Source organism: Daphnia pulicaria, chromosome 6 (genome assembly GCF_021234035.1).
Source record: "Daphnia pulicaria isolate SC F1-1A chromosome 6, SC_F0-13Bv2, whole genome shotgun sequence".
In the NCBI taxonomy this organism is placed as follows: domain Eukaryota; kingdom Metazoa; phylum Arthropoda; class Branchiopoda; order Diplostraca; family Daphniidae; genus Daphnia; species Daphnia pulicaria.
The window spans coordinates 4,356,113-4,371,277 of record NC_060918.1 but is presented as its reverse complement, the minus strand read 5'-3'; the positions used below and the strand labels follow the sequence as shown (position 1 = coordinate 4,371,277).

At 37.9% G+C, this 15,165-nt stretch overlaps 3 long non-coding RNA genes across 5 annotated transcripts; 2 read left to right on the top strand and 1 right to left on the bottom strand.

The window, feature by feature from the left end:
* Positions 1–1,360: 1,360 nt before the first annotated feature.
* LOC124342483 lies at positions 1,361–2,569 on the top strand. 3 transcript variants are annotated; one of them, XR_006918852.1, is made up of 8 exons: positions 1,361–1,454; positions 1,523–1,605; positions 1,671–1,768; positions 1,840–1,919; positions 2,013–2,101; positions 2,154–2,251; positions 2,323–2,402; positions 2,491–2,569. It is a non-coding gene; the product is annotated as an uncharacterized LOC124342483 (long non-coding RNA). The 3 variants fall into 3 exon arrangements; XR_006918850.1 differs by having other exon boundaries at positions 2,009–2,101; XR_006918851.1 differs by having other exon boundaries at positions 2,009–2,101; positions 2,495–2,567.
* Positions 2,176–2,498, bottom strand: LOC124342492. The gene is made up of 3 exons (XR_006918871.1): positions 2,430–2,498; positions 2,320–2,357; positions 2,176–2,249 (listed from the first exon to the last, which is right to left on the bottom strand). It is a non-coding gene; the product is annotated as an uncharacterized LOC124342492 (long non-coding RNA).
* Positions 2,570–6,542: 3,973 nt separating the features above from the next.
* On the top strand, positions 6,543–6,986 carry LOC124342515. The gene is made up of 3 exons (XR_006918897.1): positions 6,543–6,636; positions 6,697–6,796; positions 6,886–6,986. It is a non-coding gene; the product is annotated as an uncharacterized LOC124342515 (long non-coding RNA).
* Positions 6,987–15,165: the final 8,179 nt, after the last annotated feature.

Here is a 15,165-nt window from a genome sequence, read left to right as displayed (position 1 = left end):
ATTTTTTTACGGTTCCCGCTGACCTCGGGATCCAATCACGCTTGAACACCCCGGCGAGTAGACAGACGTGGCTTTTCTTGTGTCTCATCCCTCTTTCTCTAACCATATTTCAGCCTGAAACCTTTTGCTTAATTATCATCATTTTTTTGTTGCTGAGCTCCCAGACTATGAAGGTCTACCCTCCTTTATTGGTAATTACAATATCGAAATTGCGGAATATTCCCGGCGATTTGATGCGTAAAACGTTCCCGTAGCTAACCACTGCTATGAACCTCAAATCTCTCGGACTTACCCTTAACCTAAATTCAATCACGACCACTAGATGTCATTAAGTATTTTATGTTTTGTTTCTTATACCAGCCGATAGAGGGTTCAGGCGGAGGCAGGTAGACTCACCAAGTCTAGCAAAGTTTCCACTTCTTTGCGATACGCCAAGCCGAGAGGGCAGCTTAGATGCTTTGATAATTCAAAGCTCCCTCTAACTCAAAGCAAACCTCCAACTATAAAACAGCTAGCTATGCCTTGCAAGAATTGTTAGCGGAAATGTATATTTTTTAATCTTCTTATTTCTTCTTATTTCTACTTAATTCTACTCTCATATCCTTTCGTGGTGTGATCCACAACATCACATAACTTAATCATCCAAGGCTTAAAGGGTAGGACATGCTTGGGATAGGTAAAAAAAACATATATCGACAGTTATCATTCCTTTTTCTTTTTTCCATCCATCCCATTTGCGTTTCCACCAGTCTCATTTTCGTTTGAAGCTTTTGAACGCTTTCTTTTCATTGTCCGATAATTGAGAGAATCGTCTCCACAAGCGCCTCTCTCCAAGAGTTCCTCAGTATCTGCACAAACAGGTATTCGTCATGAACGAACGAACCGAACGCCAATGGCGCCAGAGACATAACTTTTTTCGCTGCTGGGATTTTTGGCAGAGGCGAAAGAAATTTTAATTAACCAAAAATCAATTTGACCGGGCCTATAATACCTCAATAGGAAAAAAAAATTTCGAGAGGAGAATTTATTTCAATCAATAAAACTGGGGATATAGTGATCGGATGTTTTCTGAATGTGTCCTCTTTGTTTGGATTTTTGTCAGGACAACGTCACCCCCTAAAAATGACACTCCATCACCAAGTCAACATTGAATCAACAGCACATAGTTTCCTTCTTTGTTCCATCGCGACATCGACGGAAATATCTTTCACGATCCAGTGCGGAATTTATAGCATTTTCCACTTGCCCGTCACTGCATCTCAACTACATCTCAACAAAATTTTGATTCCATTATCTAAATAATTGCCTGTATACTAACGATGGGGGAAATGATGACTTCACCTTGTCGCCAATTAAGGTGTTTTCACATAGGCATTTTACTTACCAGAATCGCTGTCGTCCTTTTTTCTCTCTCATTACCTGGCAGTATGATTTCAGCTTTGATTAAAAATAAGGTATTAATTAGTTTTATTTCATTGAAAGTACAAGTTTAATAACGGTTTATTTTTACGTGAACCATCAGGCTCCTCGTCCTCCACTTCTACTTCTTGGTCTTCAGGATCGTAGTCGGTAAAACAATCAAACAATGTCTTCTTTAAATTTTAGGTAAGGAATTATGTATTGTTCATTTAATGTATTAACATATTGTATTGTATATTGTATTGTATTAGGCCATTCTTTTTCCTTGTTTCGTGGAATTGTGAGAAATGGACTATCTGAGTCTGGATAGTCATGATCAGAAAGGGAGTTCTCCAATAACTATGCCTCTGTAAGTATTAAAGCATTAATTATACATATTTTTAAATAACCATTTATTAAATCAATATTTATACTTACTAGGGCATATGGTCAAGGCTGGATGTTTTTCACCAAACCTGAAAGTTAAATTTTGCTTGTTAAGTAAAGGATTCTGCCCCAAGGTAATGTTTTTTCATAAATATAACTTACAAGTCACACAGATAACTATACTTGAACATTTCAATGTTTTTGATGTCTGTTTTTTTTTCAGTTAGATAAATTTAGAATTTGGAAAGACTGAAAGTCTGAAAACTGTTTGATTCAATTTCAACAGAGTCTGACGTCGTCTGCTCACCGGAATTATGTATTATTCACTAAAGTATTAACATATTGTATTGTATATTGTATTGTATTAGGCCATTCTTATTTCTTGTTTCGTGGAATTGTGAGAAATGGACTATATGAGTCTGGATAGTCATGATCAGAAAGGGAGTCCTCCAATAACTCTGCCTCTGTAAGTATTAAAGCATTAATTATATATTTTTTTAAATAACCATTTATTAAATCAATATTTATACTTACTAGGGCATATGGTCAAGGCTGGATGTTTTTCACCAAACCTGAAAGTTAAATTTTGCTTGTTAAGTAAAGGATTCTGCCCTAAGGTAATTTTTTTCATAAATATAACTTACAAGTCACACAGATAACTATACTTGAACATTTCAATGTTTTTGATGTCTGTTTTTTTTTCAGTTAGATAATTGGAAAGACTGAAAACTTTTTGATTCAATTTCAACTTTTTATCGTTTATTTCTTGTTCTTTCTTCGCCCGCTTTAAGTCTTTCTTTTTTCATGTTATTCTTTCTTTTTGGAGCTTGAGCTTTAATTTCATCTATGTCGGCTGCATAGGCTGCATCAACATCTGTAAGTCATAAAATTAAATTGTAATAACACAATTAAGTTTATTTTAGATGTTTTATTATTGACATTTTATTTTTCCTTTTCATTTCTTAAATTTTTTTCTTCCTTTTCATTATCTTCTTAGTTTTTGTTTTAAACTAATTATTAATGTTTTTTTTTACTTCGGCTTTTTTTTTCTCGTACCAGGCACATCAGATTTACATCCTTCTTTTTCTTGGAAAGAGACTTCATTTTCTGGCAGTTTGATGTCACCTATAATTTAAATTTAGGTATCAAATAGTTATATGAATTACAATTATAAAAATTGTAATAACAGTTTTCTTATGTGAGCATGCATACTTTTCATCCTCCACTGCTGACTCAATTTCTTCAGGCTCGTAGTCAGGTAGAACTATGTCTTCTTTAACTTTTAGGTATGGAATTAGTTTTATTCAATTAATTTATAACCATGTTATATATGTGTTACTAACTGTAGAACTCTTGTAATGCGTTTGGGGTGTCGGCCCTATTACAATCTTTAGTTGAATATAAGAATTACGACAATGCTACTCAACGGAAATTAACATACCTTAAATTAACTTACGAACGACTAAAACGACTAACGACTAATGACTAAAATGCAATTTCATTTAAACCGTTATTCATAACCTGCGATACCTATTTTGCCTATCAGGCCTGTTTTTCTACCTCACAACTTTGTCTGTGGGTAAACAATTGAATTACAAAATATTTTAACTATAAACACTTCAAGTAAAGTGCAACTCGAAAATTGTATGACCAAGAGAGATATGCCACTGCACCTCCTCGTTCTTCTAAAGAAGTACAAGTTATTAGGATCTTCACAGCTGTCGATCGAAAAATACTTGTCTGATGACAAAAATATATATGTGCCAGAAAATGAATATGAAGCTTATCAATTGGAAAAAAGTTTTAAATTAAACTCATCCAATTAACAATACTATTTAAAGCCTGATTTTAATTTCCGGATGATATTTATGAACCGGCAAACAAATTTCACAGCTTTATCTCACAGCTGTTATATTCACAGGGGCTTACGTGACAGGAATGATTAAAAAAAAAACAAGGAAATGGGTGAAGAAAACTGGACTTGAATTCATATAATCAAGTCAAGAGAAAAGATACATTATTTTTTTTTAAATTAAAATTCAGACAAAAACTATGCAGATGATGAAGAAAAAGAAGAAAGAGTTAATTTCAAAAAGAAGAAATTTAAGAGAAGATTTACTGAAATTCAAAAATAACTTCAAGGAAAAATTTTTACTTGCAAGTTTTGTCGAGAAAGCCATCTGAAGAAAGAAAGTGGTCAAAATCAACTTAAAATGAAAGAATACGAGTAGACGTTAGTCACATGTTTGTGGACAGTTATTGCGAAAAAGGTAAATAAAAAAACTTAAAAACGAACTTAAACATAGAGAGCTACAGTTAAATTTACTTCTTTAACCTGTGGAATTCTCCACTCTTCTACTGGATGACAAAGTGTACAGGTTCAGGTAAAGGAAATTTTAATTACTTTTGTTATATTAAAAATAGAAAAAAAATTAATACTTAAATTCAATTTAGGTTTTTTTTTCCCAATCAATTTGCCACAGAGTCCATCCGAGAGCGTCTCGAGCGAAAGCAGCTCACTGGAGGATAATGGAATGGATGGATTGGACGGTGAAGTCGATCAAGATCTCGAACTGAGCGAAGCTCGTAGCGCTGGTTCTGGATCCGCTGGCGGTGGCTCCCGAACCTCATCTCCAGAAATGCCGGCCAGCAAGAGCACAGATGCAAATGCGCCAGCCATTGCCGAGCAAGTGGTTGCACCCAACGAGTCCTCGTCCGCCAATCCCATTGCTACTTTGAACAACGCTTCTTCCGCCATTTCTGCCTCAGCCACCAGCGCCGTGCTAGCCAATTGAGTGGCATCCAGCGATGGGGCACCAGACGAAAAGGAGAGGAGCGACTCTCCTAGTCCCCTACTCACATTGGCTGGCCCTCACCCAGGAAGCTTCGAGGCCATGAAACCCAACCAATCCGACGATCTGCCACCCATGGTCAAACTGGAACCGGATTTCAACCCGGCCACCGCCGGTTCGACAGCGAACGAAGATATGAAAAGTCTTCCGGCAGCGCTGTTGTCGCCCACTTTATCGCAAGACAAGGCAGTGACTCATGGGGCTATTTATGGGGGCAACAAGATACTCACACCGGCCTGGCTGGGCAAAGAAGACATGTCGCTCTCTTCAGGTTTCGGTGGCCCTTCCTCGCCCAAACTTCCGTCGCCGACCTTGTCGTCCTCGTCTTTCCCACCTCCACTGGACATGTCGATCGACAGTGCCGACGGAGCCCTCAGGAATGCCAATAGCAGCGGCCCGCCAGGGTCTGATCTGCACTCGTCGCCTGTCATGGTGCCGCCGGCTCATTCCAGCTTCATTCGACCCTACGCTCCGCTGGAATCCACCTCAGCTATGGTCAACGCGGTCCCTTATTCGATGGCCTCGCCCGCCACTACGACGCAGCTAATTATTCGACTATTGCTCCTGCATTGGGACCGTTGAACCTGGGCCCGTTGCCCATGTCGGCCCCGCGCGACATGCCCGAACAGAGCGACCCACACAACTTGAAATCAAACAGGAGATGGTGGACCCGTCCGCAGTTTCGGCTTCTGCTTCACCGGCTGTTTCTGCTGCCTCGTTGCGGGACATGTCTTCCATTCCACGAGATGGATCAATGCCATCAATTCAGAAGTGGATTTGTATCTTATCCCCCCAGCGTCCCAATGGCCTCTCTGATGGAGCCCAAGCGCGAACCTGGACTTCCTCAACCCGCACCCGACAGCCTCTCCTCGGCTGGAGAAATTGTCGAGTGGGAGTGGCAAGGGTGATTTGCGGTTTGACAAGCGGTCAGGTTTCCAGCAAGGATATTTAATTACAAGTAAATATCCATTCAAGCATGATCTGACCGCTAGATGGGCTGTGTACCGGCCAGGTTTAAAGAAGGGGATTAGGTGTAAAAAGTTACACTAAGGGGCATATAGCTCGAAAGCCGGCCTAGATGTTAAGTAGGCCACGGTAGGCCATCACTTAACTAACCCCAGGCTTGCGACTGTCTCCAAGTATGTCCACTGGCTCCAACTGTAAGAGTTCATTTTGCGATTTCTGTTAACTCTGTTCAGGAGCCTGTCATTTTTAACCCAGACCGGACCCAAAACCTACAAAAAATTGAATTCCCGATTACTTTTATAACTATTAAACTACAGAACTGCAAAGTATTCAGGGGGTGATATAGGAATAACAGTTTAGCGCAATTTAGTTAAAAAAATAAACACATATTTGCATTAGGGAGTTGGGATAAAACGGGAAAAATTAAACTGTCCACTATAGGTCTGATTTACTCTACTTTCTTAAAAAACAACTGTTTTCTTGGTTTTCCGATTTCGGAATTCTTGGATTCTGTTACTGTCAGAGATAAGGAGATGGGACACTGCCGTGTTAAAGCGGCCATGACACTTTTCCGCTCGCCATCTAGCGGCTAATGCCTTCCCTTCATCGTTAGCAGACGAGTTTCTGTCATCTCGTTTCCCCAACTTAAAACTGGAATGTTAACACGGTGCAGTTCGATATTGAAATAAGAGTTTTTTAAAACACAATTTGGTTTACATGTTGTTGTATAATATCCGCTTAGTTAACTGGTTGCGGTTAGAAGATACATTTTGGTTGAATACTTTGATATAGGATAAACATCTTACTTTAAGAAACCTCAAAGCGACAGATTTGACCAGGTTTTTGACTTTACATTTTTCTGAATGTGCTTGCAAATGAAGACTAGGAAACATGGCATTAACATCAATAATTGTAAGTACTTTCTGGGTTGACATTGCAATTACATCACATGGAGAAGATTTTAATCTTTGTGACAACAACATTTGGAAGACAGACTCGCATGCAAGTACAATTTTGTACACAGAGTTCGAAGGTATACACATCAATCTGTTCTTTCTTAATTTTTTAATGTTCGCTGCATCTTTATCCAAAGGGTCCTCAGTAGAGTCATATAGTGCTTTTCTGCACATGTTGCAGTCAAATTGACGTTCCATTTTCACAACACAATATCCAGCAATGTATGCAAGACTTTGGTTTGTAAACGCATCTTCAATATTTGAAGCATTTAACTATTCCTCATTACAGAACATCTCCATTTCAATCGCAATCTCTTCCTCCACAGGATTTTGTTCAATTTGACAATTTTGGTCCTCCAATGTGGTTGAAGGAAGAAGTGAACAGTTGGATGATAAAGAAGCTGTCACACCACCACTTTTTATGACGAGAAGCTTTCTCATAATGTACTTCACTTGGATTGCAGTGGGATTGTTATTTAACCCACCCCTTTATCGAATAATGCTAAAGAAATGCTCGAGTGGATCTTGCTGAGTAAGTCTTGTGCATAGACAACTTAAGGAGTTGGATTGAGTTAACACGTCCCAGGCAAGTGCTACAGTAGATATTATTGTGGCTGTAAAGCCAACTGCAACTGCCTTTCGCCTACTAGTACAAACAAGTGTACCCGTAGTGAGTTTCAAAGATGTAAGAATTCTTTGGAATTCTAATAATTCTTTTTCTTTTTCTGGCAGGTTTGAAATTGTCAGTGGAGCTTTATCGTTCGTTTGTTTCGGATTCCACGAGTTCAGTATGTCGAACAACTTGTTGAATTTACGGCAATACTCCTCTGTGGCCTCACTTCCGACAAACTAGAGAAACGAGTAAATTACAATGGTAAAATAAATCAAACTTGTTTTCGCAACGCAACTAAAAATAATTTTTACCTTTGGGTGTTTTAGTTCGTCGCGTAAATGGCGAAGAGCATCCGCTGATGAGTTACTCAATACTTGCGCAGCAAGAACTACTTTCATCTTATGTGTACTAATGTCGACGTGGCTTTTTGTTAATTTGTTACCAAGACGAAATCCTTGAAGGTTCTGGCATTCAAAAAGCTCGGTGATGAACGACCATTTTGCTGGACGAGAAAAGCCAGGTATCACGATTCCTTTCTCTGTTTCTGATAATAAATTCCGTGCTAATTTTAACATATGGCAGGTATCTAACATCACGTGTTGTCTTCATTTGTCTTGGGATGACTGAATGTAGTTTTCATTGGTGCGTACTTGATGTGGTCGGCTACTATTTGCTGAGGAGTCCTCTTCCTTGGCCGTCTTGGAATGTACGTTGGTCGTTTATCTGGAAATTTGATGTTTGCTCCAAGACAATTGACCATCGTCAAATTTGCAGCCAACCCGTCGAAAGTAACTACTTTTACATTTACGTCGAATTCGTGACAGGCAACAATAACATCATTAAGCACTTTTGACTGGCTTAGCCCCGTTAAATGAGTCGTGAAGTAGTAAGCGACGGGAGATCTCCATTTTCCATCCAATCCAACGACGTAGAACACTAATATTTGAGTAGCAAGAAGTTGATGATCTATTTCTCGACTTGATTGTTTATCATCAGGAAAATCTGTGAATCCCAAATATTTCTTTAATTGTGGATCGTAGCATAACTTAATTTAACTTAATGGACATCTCATCCACACTCAAAGTTACATCTTTCCCGTGTTTTCCGTCTGCGATGTCTTTTTGTATTTGGGATAATGCGTTTCTTAAAATTCCGGAATTACAACCAACTGGCGCAAGGTAGCGCCGAAGACTCCGGACAGATGGCAAGGTAAAAACCGATCTAATTTTTTCATATGCGGTGTTGGAATAATAACTTAGGTTTATTGCCAGGTCACGGATGAACTTCGAGTATCTGCGTTTCTCCTTTTTCTTTCCAGAATTTAACTTCTCGTTAACATAGAGTTGGTAAGCGGTTTCGGACAGGTCGGTTTTCTTGATAGTGTTTTTGTTAGCTTTCTTTAGATCTTCACATTGCATTTTTGACTTCTTCAACTGCTGCTTCAATATTTTAATTTTACCCTCTTTGACGTTTAGTTCAATGTGGCTCTTGTGCTCACGGGATGCCATTGCGGCCAATTTTCTCTTTTTACCAACATTCACTTGCTTGAGGTAGTCTATTTCACAATTGTGCTTCGCATCTAGTTCACGAATTTCTCTCTTTAGACTGTCTATGTGCTCTTTGTATTCCTGCCTTATACGATTGTTTTCTTCTGTAAGTCTGTTGATGTCATCAATACAGCTATTTCTGTTCGGCGAAAAGTAATCTCTGTCATGTAATAAAGCTTTTTCTGTTGAGTTGATGAAACTCGCAGCACCGTCCACAGCTTCATCAAATTCATTATCTTTTTCAATTGGACTGGTTCACTTCCTAGATGGTGTTTCGGGTGTTTCACAGTTTTTATCTAATCTTGCTCTTTTAATTGGAGTCGTAGATTCAGTGATGAGTTGCCTCCGAACAGAGTGAGAAGAGACCGAGGGGGATGTATTATGTTGACTGTGAGATTCTGTAACCTTGACTGGTGTGTCGAAATTAACGATTTCTAAATCGTCTAGAGGTTCCGCTGCTTCGGGGTTTGCATCCAGATCAATAGGATTAAGTTTGCTGTTTCTTAATCTATTCGATTTGCGCCGAGGTGTCCATGTCATCAAAGACGGATCAAAATGAAGTGAACACAACACAGAATGTTTGGATGGCTTGAAACCAGGCACACAATATTTCAGCCATATAGCAAGTCGCAAAGCGTCACTTGGAAAAGTATGGAATGAAACTGATTTGTCACTTCTCTTTGATTGACACTTAACAGCACTACAATTTGGAGCCATTATGACTTTGTGAAGACAGAGCGAATATGAACTTAATATGAAATATGAATATGAAACTTCTTGAGCTACGGAGCACAACTGGTAACTAAAGCTGTGTATTTATCAAGGTTTTCTTCGTTAAAAAGTACACCAGGGACCTGTGGGAAATAACCCCTCGATTCCTCGAATTGGCTTCACATAAACTCCGTGAATTATGAGTCACATGGTCTACTCTGCCTATACCAGAGCGAGTCCTTATCCGGCTTTCCCTCACGAAATTCAAATCATCCGCCTTACACATTTTGAGAATTCGTCCGCTAAAGATGAAGGGTGGGCATTAGCCGCTAGATGGCGCGCCGAAAAGTGTCATGGCGGCATTCCTTACTATGTGTCCCATCTCCTTATCTCTGGTAACTGTACAATAAGAATAAATTTGTTGTTTCCTTAGCTTTCTGACATTGAATTCTCTAGAATTTTTGGCTGGACTTGTTTTTTTCGACTCTGTCCTCTCTAGCTTTTTTGGCCTTTTTTCGTTTAATAATTTAAACCTTCTTCCCCTTTCCTCTCTTCGTCTGCTAATTCAAATAATGTATTAAAAGAAATTACTATTTGGAGGTGTTTGAAGTTAAAAATACCAAATTCGATTCCTTGATAGGTGTCTTCAGTTTCTATCACTTCTTTCTCTTCTGGCACTGAAACTTTGCCCAAATCATCTACGTCATTTCCTGACAAACCGTCATGCGACTTCGTCCTCATCATCTACAGAGACTTCGTCCTCTTCATCTGCAGATTTCACCCTCTTCTTCTACAGAGACTTCGTCCTCATCATCTACAGAGACTAAGTCCACTATCGACGAATTTCGTAAAACAAAATTCAAATGAAACGTTATGTGTTCCCAACTAGCACCAAACAAACTATAAACGCATTAGGAAACAGTGACTTATGCAGCTCAATGCAGGTTAGAGATCTGGGAAGGGCTTGTATAATTATTCGATCATAATTCTCGATGAAGAAGGAACATAATCTCCTTTTGTAGAAAATCATGATTTTAACTTACTTTACCACATAAAAGTTGTACACATATTAGAAAATTCCGACGGGCCAACTCAGGAGGAAAGAATTTGAATCGAAGTAAATGAAACACAAAAAAAGGAATTAGACAATGACACGAGCTTCTGCCTTCTGGCTTTGCATCGTAGGCGTGACGAACTTAGTCTTTCTCATCTTGTAGGCTTTTTTTCTTCCTTTGGGGGTCTGCGTCTTCCCCTTATTAAAAAAATGACATTAATTTTTATTTACTTCATTCTTACAGGTAAACTTACCTTTCAATTCACCATCCTTACTTTCCTCATCAGGAACGGCTTCTTCTGGAAGATCCATTTGAGGTTTTTGAACTTCACTTTCAGAATTTATAAGTACCAAAACAGACGCAGGGATATTTTCAGCACGCCGCTATGTAATGAAACAAAAAACAATTTTCGATAAGGGATTACATTGATTGAAGTATACTAGCATCATGCATAATAGATGTGTACTTCTCCTTTAGTGTCTTTCAAACGGACACCACGTTTCCGTGCTGACCGATAGGTTCTCCTGAGTCCTTAACACCAAGAATAAGATTTCGTCATATTTCAATCGCACTTTCATTTTTTGGTGAGTAAGACGGTACTTTTCAAGTAATGTCAGTCCACAACTTTTGTTATATCTTTTCTGCATTTTCTCCTGTTTCTCTTTTTTTTTGCTTTTTTCAAATTCTTTTTTCTCTGCTTTATTGTCCTTTTTTCATCAACATCAGCAAGATTCCCCAAATTAATTAACTGTCGTCTAGACAAATCCCTCAATCTATCAAATGTCCATGCAGTCAAGTAAGTTTCGCCACGAGACCCTTACGTCCAAGATTGAAATTCCGTCATCTTCCAATTGGATAAGAGACGTGACTTTCAGTAACATTAGTCCACAAGTGAGTAGTACTGTCAGTGCACGAGTCCCCCTTTTTTTGGAAACGTTATCCATTTATTATTTCCATTACCGTCTGAATTTTCTTCTTAATTTTTCTTGCGCTCTTGTTTCTCCATTTTCTTTGCTCGTTTCATATCCTTTTTTTTCCGTATGTTTTTTTTTTCATTTTACCTCATCAATGTCAGCAAGATTGCTATCTATAACTAACTAAATTCAGCTTTTGTCTAACACGATGTTCATTTTAATCTTTACCATTCTGAATTCTTCAGAAACATCTAGACATTGTTCGATTTCCTCCTTGAACTCATCTTCATACTTGCCTCTATCTTTCTCGCGGACACCTTTATCAAAAATTAACATTTATTCATATCTTTGTCATTGTCACAAATGAATATAAACAATATCCTCTCTCACCTCACAGACTTTATCTTCGTCCTGAGCTTCCCTCTGTGACTATCATATTCCACTTGTGGATCGCCATCATCTGCAATTAAAGGCAAGTTTAATGTAGATGGCTTTTATTTCCATTGATTTGCCTGAAACGACTGTCTCTTCACACTCTTTCATGTAACTCCTCGCGTAACAGTTGATAGTCTCGCAACTAAAAAAATGTAAATATGGCAAAATATTACTATGTTTTCATTGAATAATAATTTATTGGTTTATGGTAAGTAGTGGCACATATAGCTCCCTTCTGCCAAATATTGAACAAATGTATCGGTCAATTTATTTATTTTTTAAAAATTCTGTTCAAAAATGAAGTGTCCAAATGATTGCGATTGCTTTTTCGAAATTCTCACTCGAGTCAGACCAGTCAGAATCGCAGCACTTCATTAATGGGTGATGATGGCCATAATTTCTAGTGATGAAACCGGACAAAAAGATGCAGAATGAATGGATGAAGAAAATGTTATCTGAAGATAGGGACCCGATGGAAAGTATGAAAGTACCCCGTTAATTCCCGTAAAAGATAATTTTTCTGAGATATGGCAGGAAGAAGTTGATTTGAGATTTTATGGCCCTTAACTCCAATTAGTGTTTATTTTGATTAATGAAATAATAAACAGCAAAAAAAAAATTTTTTTTAGGGTCTCCAAACGCTTTGGAATGTAAGGGGGGGGGGGTTATCTTTTTTGGAAAGGGGCTACAAGTGGGAGGGGGTTCAAAAATTTGGGTTACGTCATAAGTTTGCATAGATAATTCTTCCGATAATAAGACGTGTTTTAATTCTAATTGCATACGTGTTTATTTCAACATTTTTTCTAGAAACAAGAATGAAACAGCAAAATTATGCACTAATGTGTTTTGTTCTTCTATTTCTGGGTGTGCTTCTTTAAAAGCTTCAAGCACAAGTTTTTTAATGGCTGCGATTTTACACACTGTTTGTCAAGGCCACCGTCCTTCTCCGCTGTTCTGGTGAGTAAAAGAATGACCACAGCAAATCTATCTGGGAGAGAGGAATAAGCCAACGGGGGAAACAAAAATTAAAGTTAAATTGGAAATTAACTTCCGAACTATCAAAATAATAGCCTACCTGTCACAACATTAATCATCTATTTTTGATAAAAATGAACTTGCGATTTCGTTTCTTTCCCTCGTTATTGGGGAAACAGCTTGGGCCACATTGTCTTCCCCCAAGAGTGACAGAGACATATTACCAAACAAGTATCGAAACAGAGTTAAATGTAGGTGAAAATGATTACACACTAATAAAATATTTAATTTTGTCTAGCCTCAAATTAAAACGAAAAAGTTGTTAATTCTTTACCATTATTTACATTCTATGAACTGCAATGCATTATTTTCATTCAGATCTTGACAACTTTGAATCTCATTTACTTCCCAAGTTTGTTAAACTATAACTAATACTCGGAATTTTCTGAATCTTGAGTTGGAGACCCCTTCTTTTAAGTTATAACTTATAGAACCTTTCTGTCCAAATTTGAGGTAAACTAAGACTGAAGCTGAGAAGGATTATTGTCATATATTCCCAAACTGTCTCTTTAGGCGATTGGATGTTCATTTTGCAAATTAGTAATTAATATTAGAATTAGAAGATTGGGTGTCATGTATGACGAAATGGGGAAAAAAAGAACGTCCACCCACGAACGCCCATGAAAGCGCTAAACAAAAAGTTCGCGCGTCTTGATTAAATTATCTCGTCTCCCAAAATCTACGCACTACAGTAGTGGAAACCTTGAAAAAGCATTGTCTTAATTTTTAACAAAAAATGTCTCCAAACAGGTGTTGCAAGAGGATAATGGAGTTGAAGTAATCTGGAAAGAATAGGATCCATATGTGAAAAAAAAATTACAATAACAGTTTATTTTTAATTGAATTTAACATGGAAATTATGGAGATGGCGAAGAAGAGAAAGAGAAAATTGAACACAAACGTGATAGCGTAATGAGCAATTGAACATGAAAAGTCTTTGTGATTCAATTGCTCATTCCTCTACTGAAATTGTAATAAATTTTACAACAAAAAACACAGAAAAGATTTTGATAATCCCTTATTTCATCTTAAACTTATCCAAACTTATATAAGACTCATCTTTCTCAACAAGCCATCCACTTCTTTAGACGTATCATTCCCGTCTCACGCAATACCTCCCATATGACTGTAGATATCTGGGAAAGGCTAATGGATTTCCAAGTGCTAGTAGCAAGCATTGCCTTCACCCTTGTTAAGATTTTAACGTTATTCGTTGGTGGGTTTTTTGTAAGATATTCCACACTAATCAGACTACTCACAGCTATAAGGTTTTCTGCTGGTATAGTCAAAGAGTCCAGACGAAAGTCGCAACTGAAGGAAAAGGAACATCACTCACTTCACGACAGAAACGTAGTTAATCGCTATGGAAATCCTCTCCATCCAAGTTTGAATCCAATGGATAAGAAGATTAGTGACCAACATGGTTTCAGTGTTAAAATGCACAACTCTCGATTTGACAAGCGCAACTAAGGACTTCCAGTCACATCTGTAGACCTTCAATCGATCCACTGTGACTCCCTTGAATCAATCTCCCCTGTATGGTTCTATCTCTGGTTCATCCGAGTAACAACTAAGTCATTTCCACTCTTCCTTTCAGTATTGAATTTTACTGTTTTTTAAAGCTTTGATTGCTGCTTTGAATTGTTCAAGATTCTCAACCTGATACCCTAGCTCAGCCTGTTTGTAAAAATGCTAAAACTGTGATTTTGATAATGACAACTCTTTCAAACCAGTTCCCAACAACTTCTGATCTGGTGTTTTCAGAAATTGAGAAGTCTTCATCCATGATCAATCCTCTAAAGTACCGTCCATAGATTTGGTTATCCATTGGCGCACTTTCCTTGATCATTTTATATCTACAGTTTATCAAATCACAATACCACTGATTGCTCAAAAACAAAGGCGGACTACGCTGGGTCCTATCGCCGTCGACCTTTTAAAGGCGTTAAGCCCTAGTTTTGTTATCATGAGTCTAAGCCTGTTATAAAATACTTAGAGCTGAGCAGGAAAAGTCGGATGGAAATCGCGAAGAATTTTCAGTATCGTTTGACTTTTTTATCGATTTCCCAACTCAAGTCGGAGAAGAATTAAAAAAGATTCAATTTGATAAGATTTTTAGTTTAGCGGAAGTGTTGTTTTCATAGTAAAACATAATTTTCCCCACCCTTTTGTTTTCTCAGTATTGTATGTCTTAAACCGACGACTGATGGTCAAAAATTCATACTCTTTATGGATGATTTATGCTTGCTTAGTCTTTTTCCACTGTGGGTACGATACACTACTGTGTTTGCCTTTC